The sequence below is a fragment of the Triturus cristatus genome, chromosome 3_2 (genome assembly GCF_964204655.1).
Source record: "Triturus cristatus chromosome 3_2, aTriCri1.1, whole genome shotgun sequence".
In the NCBI taxonomy this organism is placed as follows: Eukaryota; Metazoa; Chordata; class Amphibia; order Caudata; family Salamandridae; genus Triturus; species Triturus cristatus.
In genome coordinates this window covers 828932708-828943494 of record NC_140584.1, presented here as the reverse complement: position 1 = coordinate 828943494, position 10787 = coordinate 828932708, and positions in this window count along the sequence as shown.

Below are 10787 nucleotides of genomic sequence, written 5' to 3'. Positions count from 1 at the left end.
GCTTTCTGAACATTTGAGTTGCGGCAAGTTGAAAGATAAGATGAAGGGTCTCCTCTACTGTGAAGAGAGAGGCAGCTGAAGAAGAAGCAGGCCTTTTCTCCAGTGATCCTGCTCCTGAAAATAAATTCAGTGTGTGCAATTAGTTAATCCACAAATCTAAAGGGTGCTTGAGAGCCAGTATTTGCTTAATTTGATAGCATCTGGACTTTGCTCTTTTAATGGAAACCTATAAAAAAGATTTGCTCTAGGTACAGTCAATGTATTGCTAAAAACATAGGGGTATATTTGCAAGCCCTTATTGTGGCAGGAACATCACTTTTATCGACTATTCTGTGGTGATAGGGGCTTTGCATTATTCACAAGGCGGCGTTAAACCACTTAACGAGGCTTAATGCTGCCTTGTGAGTAAGGTACCCTTTCACACTATACTTAGCGTGCAAGGGGTGGGCAATGGGTATTGCAGTGGACGTTCTGCTGTAACACCCATTGATTTTGATGCTGCCCATATTTACAAGGGCGGCGTAAATATGGGGCTGTGCCAAAATTAAGACCTGGGAAAACCTGGTCTTAAACAGCCGAAACAAGGAGAAATGCTCTATTTCTCCTCGTTTTATGCTGTTTCTCAGTGTGCTGCATTGTGCAGCACACATAGAAGTTACAAATTGCCATTTGTGATTGTTTATGTGCAGGAAGCGAAACCTTCCTGCACATAAACAAGGAAGGGACACCTTCCTGAACATGAACAATCATTTCCCACATTGCAGGCAACCTTGCACTATGGTGCAGAGGTGCTTGTGTTGGTGCTAGGCAGCTAAATGTAGCGCCAGTGCAGAGAAAAATGCAGGACTACAACATATTTTTGTAAATATGTGCAGCCCAGCGTTTCTAAAGTGATGGAGCGCAGCGTTAGCCTTCTTGCCTCAACGCCGCGCTCCGCCACTTTAGTTGTAAATACGCCCCATAATTTTCGAAAGCACCATGGACATTGAAACAACAATTTTACGCCAACCTATTTATACTGTGTGCTGCCTTTCTTATTCTGTATGATACATTTTTCAATTAATGACTTACATATTCACAGTGCTTTCTGTCACGTTTGGATCTCTACGGCACTATACACGCATGTCGTAATGCTCCAGGGCACCGACCAGATTCAGATCCGTGACCATCCAGTTAGACCCACAAACACCTGGAGTGATCTCATTAACACCTGAGCTGCATGGGCCACAGCTAAATGCAGGTTGGATTTAATTTTCATTTAATGTGTTTGCATTATATGATATGTGCCTGTACCTGTAGGTGAAAGGTCAACAAAATAGTTGCAGATTATATTGTTCCTTTTAGCCACATCTCTGACCCCAACCTCCCCACTGGCTAATCCCGCCCTCACTGTACTCGGGATCACAGTTCCCATGCCTGTCTTTCTGCACTGCGATCGCTGATGACGCTCAGAAGCCTCCCACCTAGGCTGCTACACTTCAAACTCATACATTATAACCAAACACAACCACCTCCCCTGTTCCCTGCGGTCCATAGAGTTAGTTGGATTCTGTTCTGTAGGGCCCCGGCCACCTCCAGGGTCGGTCGGTTCTTGCCTCCCGGTCCTCGCGGCATCCAGAAACTTTGGCGCTGTGCAGCACTTCCGCTCTCCAGGGCGGGGCTGGTCTTCTGTCCGCGGTGGTGGAGGTCACCGAGATCCACACACACACATCCCCCATTGTCAGACTTCCATGTTTTCCTCTCAACACTTCCTGAGCGTGTCTGCTGCCAGGAATGCGGCCCTGCGATTAAGAGCGGGGAAGAAGTTAGGGGCGGGAGCGAGGGCAAGAGTATAACGTGGAGGAGGAGAGGAAAGGGAAGAGGAAGTGAGGTGCTTAGAAGAAGAACTAAAAGCAATCAAAGATTCTCCGCATTCCGAGTCGGAGGCAGGATGAGCATTTGTGTACTTGGCCCCATGGGCTGGATATACATGTATGTGTGGATAGGGTAGGCCGGCGGTAGCTGCCTGACGGATGTGTAAAAATGGGGACACGAGCATTGTACTGTAGAAGGGAAGCGGGTCCAACCTCTCAGGAAGTTGGATCAAATCTCGGTGCTGAAACAATTTTATTTCAGAGTCGCTCGAATTTCCTCGAAATGCACTGGAGCATCGTTGATTTCTACCCGTGAGCCCTCTTAGTATTGCGACCGAACTAGAGTGTTTTACTGGGAGCTTCTTATATGATTTAGGTCATGCACATTGTGATGTGACTTTTATCTTGTGCAGTTCCTCGTAGATTTTCGGTATGCTGAAGACTGCAGTCGATTTAGTGAGATGTTTAGGGTTGTTCCCGTGTCTTCTTGGGTTTGTGTCTTCCCATGCTGGCATGTGCCACCGGTGTCTTGCTGTGCCTGCCTTAACCTGTGTCTTTGTTTTTAATTTTCCGCTTCCCTTGTCTTTGTCTCCCTGTTCCAGTGTATTTTCCTGCACCTTTCTGTATGTCTCTTGAGTCAATGTCTTCACACCTCCCCCGTGTCTTTGTGTGTCTTCCATTGTGCCCCTATGTCTTGTTTCATCCCTGTGACTGTGTCTAGCCTGTGTCTCCACCATGTCCTCCCAGTGTCTCTTTATGTTCATTATTGCCCTGTGACTCTCCTAAGTCCTTTCTAGGTCTTCTCTACACAGCGCATGTGCTGTGTTGCGAGACGTATTGCTTATTCTTCAGTGGGGTTACAACCTGCCCACAGCATACCATTTACTTGTTTTCATTGTTACTCTCATCTGAAATCGTTCAATTGCTTAGCTCCTGGAGGCTTCCCTTCCTTTCTCATGTTAGTTCTTCTCTGCAGTGTGGACCAATTACATGTGTTCTTCCTCGTCTTTGTTCTTCCTTGTCTTTTTGCAATGCACTATTTTCTTAATTTTACAAGCGTTTCTGTATTATTCCGAGATGTGCAATGTGCTTTCCTACTTTTGACACCGGCGTACAGCTTTCTATTTATGTTGCTTTCCCCCTATATGCCGTCTTTATCAATGTTTTAGTTACTTACACACACAAATGTTCCAATCTACTCCACTCTACTCTATGCTACACCACTCTATTACTCCACTCTACAGCACTGCACTCCACTCTATGGCACTCCACTTTACACCACACAATACCACTCTGCACCACTCTACTCAAGCCAGTCCACTATACGCCACTCTACAGGCTTTATTATGAGTTTGGCGGTGCAGGACCGGGAACTCCCCACTATTGCACCGCCAAACCCATGTACAAACTGCCAGAATTGGAGTTTTCTCCTGTCTGAGAACGTCAAAGGCAGTATTTATGCAGTCCATGCTGTGCGGGTACTGATGTGCTCCCTTGCGTGCATCCACATGGCGTGAGACACCAGCAGGTCCTGTAGGGCCCCCTTTGTTTTCTCACTGCCACACTTTCATGACAGTCGAACCACCATGAAAAGTGTGGCGGTGAGAAAACTCATATTGCAAGCCTCAATAAGCTGCACCATCGCTGGGGAGTGCGATGGTCCCAGGGCGGCCCACACGCCCTAGGTGCAATGGGGCGGTGAGAAGACGGTAACCACTGCACCATGCGAAGAGGCCACCAGACTCATAATGAAGCTCTACGTCCCTCCAGGCCACTTTATACCACACAGTTCCACTTCATACCACTCTACTCTTTGCCAATCTGCTCTACGTCACTCCAATTTGTCCCTCTACTCTACGCCGCTCTATTGCTCTTTATGACACTCCACACCGATCCACACCACTTTATGCTATTCCACTTTACATCACTCTAGTGTACGCCACTCCACTCTATGCAACTCTGCTCCACTCTATGCCTCTCCATTCTACTCCATACCACTCTAATCTACTCAACGCCACTCTATGCCACATTATGCCACTCCATTCCTCTGTACTCCATGCCACTCTACTCAACCAAATGCTCGCCTATCAGCATTCTGTGTTGCTTTCTCCTCTCCCATTCGTTCTGTCCCTTGTGTGCTTCTTATCCCATCTAAGACCCATGCAATGCATTCCATGTTGCCTCCTCCACCTCTCAACCTGGCTTTTAAAATTTATTTTTCAAATGTATTTCCTACCCTTGTTCACTACCCCCAGTAAATCAATTTTTTCATGCCTACGACTGGCGGACCATACAACAAACATTTGTTATGTTTTTTGGGACTGCCTGGCAGCTCCCATTTGGTGCCAGGCTGCCTACTTTTAGAAAATCCCTTTTGTGCCATTAAATGTAATTTTTGGATAAGTAAATTAAAAAAAGAATTAAATGTTGCCCTCATCATCCCTTTGGCAAACGCATTTGTGTGGTGCCACATGCATGTGTATACGTCATCACACATACATGTGCTTATGATGCAAGATGCATATGCACATCCACGAGCCTGGTGCACCTTTTTACATTTTATGCCAAGCGGCAAAAAGCATTGTGAAAGCCAATTGATCAAAAAGGAAAGACTTATTGGCTTTATCAATGCTTTACCATACTGGGGTGAAGTAACACTGCGACTGAGTCAGGCCAACCTTATGTTTTCACAATTTATGGGAAATCAGTCAGTCAGTCATTACAGCTTTATTCAATTGTTGTTATACCAATCATAAAAGCACAATACAACAACACACATAAAAATTTAATTATAAATTTAACAGATTAAAATGGAGTTTACACAACATTAAAATCGGCACCATCAGGAGGGACAATGCCCTTACTTTACACATCAAATACCATACTTTTTCTCTTCTGAAGCGCCTTTTTCAAAAACTTAGCCACCTTCCACGCAGTATGTTCATCTTCCAAAAATTGCAACCTAATAAAAGCTGGGCGGCATTGCCTTACACCCAAAGATTTTAAATGCGGAAGTAACCACACTCTCCTCAACTCTGTATAGAACTTACAGAATAAAACTAGATGAATCGTAGACTGCTCAGAGTGGTTATCACACAGGCAGGGTATCAAATTTCGGGTCCAGTCGTTCATAGTTGCTATTGACAGTAATCTATGAACGACACCCAGTCTAAATCTCGTTAGAAGCATCCTATCAAAAGTTCCAGGAGCGAATAACAAGTAAGGCTCCATCCCCAGGTGAGAGTTAGCTGATGCATCCTTACACTAGGTTTCAACACTTCATCTGCCAGTCTTATTGAACTCAATAATTGAAGGCCTTTTAGCTTTAGGGTCTTTCTCGATACTGACGTCATAGTAGAGGGGTCAGCAAAGTATTCTGGATGACCTATATCCTTCATAACATTACATATGTATTTAATCCAAGGAATGTTAGCGGCTCCGTCCAAACTCATGCTATCCTATAAAATCTCTCTATTCAACTTAGTCTGCTTCTTGGTCCAAATCCTATGCCATAAAAAGCACTGGTTCCATTTTGATAGGATCTGAAATAAAAGGGAGGCCCAACTCCTCTTGACATATATATGAGGACGTGCATGGGGGAGCATACAAAATATATCGCAAAAAGGAATCCTCCACCAGCTGTAATAGCTGCTGGTTAACAAAACCTCACACTCCTGCCCCATATTGTGGCCGTAATGCACTTTGCTTTATATATTTTCAAGAGTTCCACTGGCGGCTTCCTCCCTAATTTCTTGGCAAAGGTGGCAAGGGCTGTCGTTGGTCACGTAAACACATTTTTTTTCGCGACCAACAGTCACCGGGCAGAGATTAATTAGACGATCCAACCCATCCAATCCTCCGAGCCATCTTGAATTCAGAAAAAAGTTGAGTATTGAAACCTGTTTTCCAGCTTAAAAAATGCAGGGCTTTATTTCTTAGGGTGGGTCACTGTTCGATCTCTCCTGATGTCAACGTGGGAACATTTGCCAACACTACGGTGTACGGGGTAGCTTCCGGCAGCAGATGTAATGTAATACCTTTGGGCCCTGTGGACTGGCCCATACAGACTTTTGAGTACCCATCCTTGATCACATTCCCCCAATCCCATTATAGAGCCCTTTTGGAATGCTGTTGCCCATCTGGGTTCGGGTCTGATATTATCATTACCCCGAAATCCAACCTGCCTAAAGTGAGAACTCTTTTGATGAGTTACTAGCGTATGAATCCCTTCTGCGTTAGCTTGTACTGGATTGCCAGATGAAACTTGACGGATCAATTCTTGATGGGACAATGGGTCACTGGTCGGAAGATTAACCTGAGGGTGTTTTAAGCCACTATCACCAGTCATAAAGGAGGGAGAGGCATTAAAACTGCATAAAGGGCCATTAACACTCGCTACAGGTGGGGGGGGGGGGGGGGGGGGGGGTTTAAGCGGTTTTCCAAGCTAATTAGCCTCCACTCTATGTTAGTCAACATTGTATGTAAAGGCTGTAATAAATTTGAAACCATCTCCTCCCGCTCTATTCAACATGCCCCTTGATCAAAAACTCTAGGGCCACTACTACCTGCGCTATCATTGGTGGGGAGTACGGATTGCTGATCCAGCTCTTTCACCCCCATCGTGGCTTCAGGTGTTTTATGCCTAATGGAGCACTGCCCCTTTCTCTTCCTTACATGAGGAGCGGTGCTCTTAGCTTGAGTGTTTCTCGCCTTTTGACCTCTAGTAGTAACGTTGGGTATATTTACATCGGGAAGTGTCTCCAAAGCCTCAGTGGTCTTAGGATGTTCTCGATTTGTTTCTGGGGGGTGGAACGACGTGGATACCTCAGGATTTGTCACATGGGCTATTTCTTGGCAAAGGTGGCAAGGGCTGTCGTTGGTCACGTAAACGCAATTTTTTTCGCGACCAGGTGGCATACTGATTTACTAAGATGCCGAAAACGGTAAAATTCCTGGTAGAGGCTAACTTGTTTCCATCCAGGAAAATGTACCTCACCCTCTGAAACCCTGTACCGCATCTCATAATAAATGTCTTAGAGACATTAATGCTTAAACCTAGGTCCTTCATAAAGTCATTAAAAGTATCCAGGGCCCTCTGCAAACCATTTTGTGTACGCGCCATTAGGACCGCGTCGTCCGCATAAAAGAGGGCTGGAATAGGTCGCCCTCCAATTTGCGGGAAGTCTATACCCTCATTAAGCAATACTTTGCCAAGGCCGTTTATATATAGATTAAAAAGAAAGGGGGCCAGGACACAGCCCTGTCTTACCCCTCTCTTGATGGGGAATGAACCGTTACGGTCCCCACCCTGGCCATTGGGAACACTGGCAGAGGCTCCCCTGTACAAACATTGCAAAAGGTCTATGATATTTGAATCAACCCCTAAATCTAGTAGAATCTCCCACAATCTTCCATGCTGTACAGAATCGAAGGCTGCAGTAAGGTCCACGAACGCTAAGTACAAACAGCCCTTTTTGCTAGTGTATATTTACCGATAAAGATGGATACATTTAAACTTTGCTCGAAAGTGCCTAGGCCTTCTGAAAGCCATACTGTAAGTCAGAAATTACCTGTTTGTCTTCTGCCCAGTCTTGCAGACATTCCAGAACCACACATCCTGCCACCTTTATCATTGAATGAAGTAAAGAGATCGGCCTATAACACCCCGGGTCATGGCAGTCCCCCTTCTTAAAAATTGGAATGATAATAGATCCTACCCAGGTTTTTGGTATCGATGTCCTAACACTAGCATTTATAACTTGTTTTTATTATGGGCCCCAAAGTGACATGTTAGATTGAAATAGGTTGACAGGCACTCCATCTGGACCTGGGGCCTTGCCCCCTAGGCTACGACTAAGGGCTCTGAGCACTTCATCCAGGGTAACCTGCAACTCAAGCTGAGCTGGAGGAGTTACGAATGATTGAGAATCTAAATTTTCTTGCCCGTTGTACACCTTGGAGAAATGATTGACCCAAACATCCTCAGATATCACGATCTCAATAGATGAGCCATCTCCCTCTTGTAAGAAGGGAGCCTTTACTGCTCTCCAAAATCCCACACTATCTTTTTGTAAGGTCGCCGTGTGGAGTGTTTCCCAAGCTTCCTGCCGAAGGATACATTTCCTATCCAAGATGGCCTACTTATACTCCACCCTGGCCCGTCTAACCCCATTGGGGGATCTAGGTTGCCTATGCAACTCATGTTTCAAATTTGAGTGGGCTTGGGTGCACCCATGCTCTTTGCGCTTGTTGTGATGTTTTCAGTTAGTAGACTCCTCACCTCATTACATATAGCAACAAAAGAATGAACAATGCTATCAAAAGAAGATGTCTCACACAAATAGTTATCAAAAGCCAATTTGCAGTTCTTAATTAATTTCATGACCAACTCGTCGGGATCGACTTTAGACCACCGTATGGCGTAGCCATTTACACTGTTCAGTTCAAAGTTGCCTAGTAGTGATGAACTTTTTTTGTCCTTCCCGTTTCTAAGATGAGGCAACGTAACCTCAAGACATAGCAGGAAGTGGTCGCTCATTGCATTGTCCCCGACGGAAAAAGAAAGCACCCTCTGTGCGAATGTACATGAAACTAGGATAAAATCAATGGTAGATGTTAACCCCCTGCCATTGAAAGTACTAGGCATAGGTATATGGGGAGTTAGAAAATCATTTACAAAGCCCAAATCGTTAGAAAATAAGAGCTCATTAAACAAATAGCCCATCAAAGTGTGACAAAAGTGTGTGTTACACCCCCCAGCATTGTTCTCAAATCCACATGTTCTGCTATCAACATGATTACACAATGTACAGTTGAAATCACCCATCAAAATGATCATACAATCTTTGGTACCCACATTACGTATGTCAGTTAATACCACAATTAATTTCCTAGTTACCATGCCCAGCTCCCCCAATGAAGCATTATTATAAAGATTCACCAGGACAATAGAGTGAACTGGACTCAAAGAGAGTTCCAGTATATGATAGAACCGTTGCCCCCCAACGGAAGGCTATACTTTCTGTCACCGGAGTGTTAGAAATATATATGCAGAGTCCGCCCTTGGTTCTACCCCCTAGTCCCTTAACCGCACAGGTGTCGAACGTCTTAAAACCATTAATATGAATGGGGTCTAAACACCCTGTTTCCTGGAGGCCCAATATGTCGACACTTGCTAAAACCTCACACCAGGTAGGGTCTTGAATTTTAGAGTGCAGCCCAGCGAAATTCCTTGAGGTAATCCTCCAAGTAGGGTCTACGGGGGATTGCAAGGGACTTCTGGGCGGGGCAACTCGGGGGATATACTGATCGATACCACTTAACACCCGTGGGCTAATACCATAGGCCATTCGATTTGAACTCTGAGTCAGCAAAACTCGATTGTTATTACTCTCTACAAAGTCAGGTTCCATCCGAGTATAAAGTGTTCTTTACGCCACATTTATATTTCCTATGCTTGCGCCCTGAACTGGGCACCCCTCTTCGCGGCCCATTTGCAATCTGCCACTCAAATCTGAGTGCTCGGAAGAGAGTCAGTCAATCAATATCTTCCAGATTATTAAGCGGTTCAAAATAATTGTAAATTGGTACAGTATAGCTATGCAGGGATTGCCCTAGGCAAAAGCCCTCCACTGAGGGATTCTGTTGTAATCTGGGGAGTTGGTAAAAGAAGCCCAAAGAACCCACACTTATCACTTTACTTCTGACCGGCCAATTTCCCACCCTGTCTAAAATTAAGCGAACTAAGGATGGGGTTCTAAAGGACAGTACTAAACAGTCACCGGGCAGAGATTTATTAGACGATCCGACCCATCCAATCCTCCGAGCCATCTTGAATTCAGAAAAAAGTTGAGTATTCAAACCTGTTTTCCTGCTTAAATAATGCAGGGCTTTATTTCTCAGGGTGGGTCACTGTTCGATCTCTCCTGATGTCAACGTGGGAACATTTGCCAACACTACGGTGTACGGGTTAGCTTCCGGCAGCAGATGTAATACCTTTGGGCCCTGTGGACTGGCCCAAACAGACTTTTGAGTACCCATCCTTGATCACATTCCACCAATCCCATTATAGAGCCCTCTTGGAATGCTGTTGCCCATCTGGGTTCGGGTCTGATATTATCATTACCCCGAAATCCATCCTGCCTAAAGTGAGAACCCTTTTGATGAGTTGCTAGCGTATGAATCCCTTCTGCGCTCCGAGAGTTAGCTTGTACTGGATTGCCAGATGAAGCTTGACGGATCAATTCTTGATTGGACAATGGGTCACTGGTCGGAAGATTAACGTGAGGGTGTTTTAAGTCACTATCACCAGTCATAAAGGCGGGAGAGGCATTAAAACTACATAAAGGGCCATTAACACTCGCTACAGGTGGGGGAGTTTAAGCGGTTTTCAAAGCTAATTAGCCTCCCCTCTATGTTAGTCAACATTGTATGTAAAGGCTGTAATAAATTTGAAACTATCTCCTCCAGCTTTATCCAACATGCCCCTTGATCAAAAACTGTAGGGCCACTACTACCTGCGCTAGCATTGTTGGGGGGTACGGAATGCTGATCCAGCTCTTTCACCCCCATCGTGGCTTCAGGTGTTTTATGCCTAATGGAGCACTGCCCCTTTCTCTTCCTTACATGAGGAGCGGTGCTCTTAGCTTGAGTGTTTCTCGCCTTTGAACCTCTAGTAGTAACGTTGGGTATATTTACATCGGGAAGTGTCTCTAAAGCCTCAGTGGTCTTAGGATGTTCTCGATTTGTTTCTGGGAGGCGGAACTACGTGGATACCTCAGGATTTGTCACATGGGCTATGTTTGGCTCCTGTTTGAGCAAAGGCAAGTGGGAGGGGGGTATTAATGGGTCAAGCGAGAGTCTTCGTTCAGTTAGCGCAGTTTCATGAATTAATAAAGACTCAGCCCTTGTCAGGAAAGCGTCCAACGTTCCCAC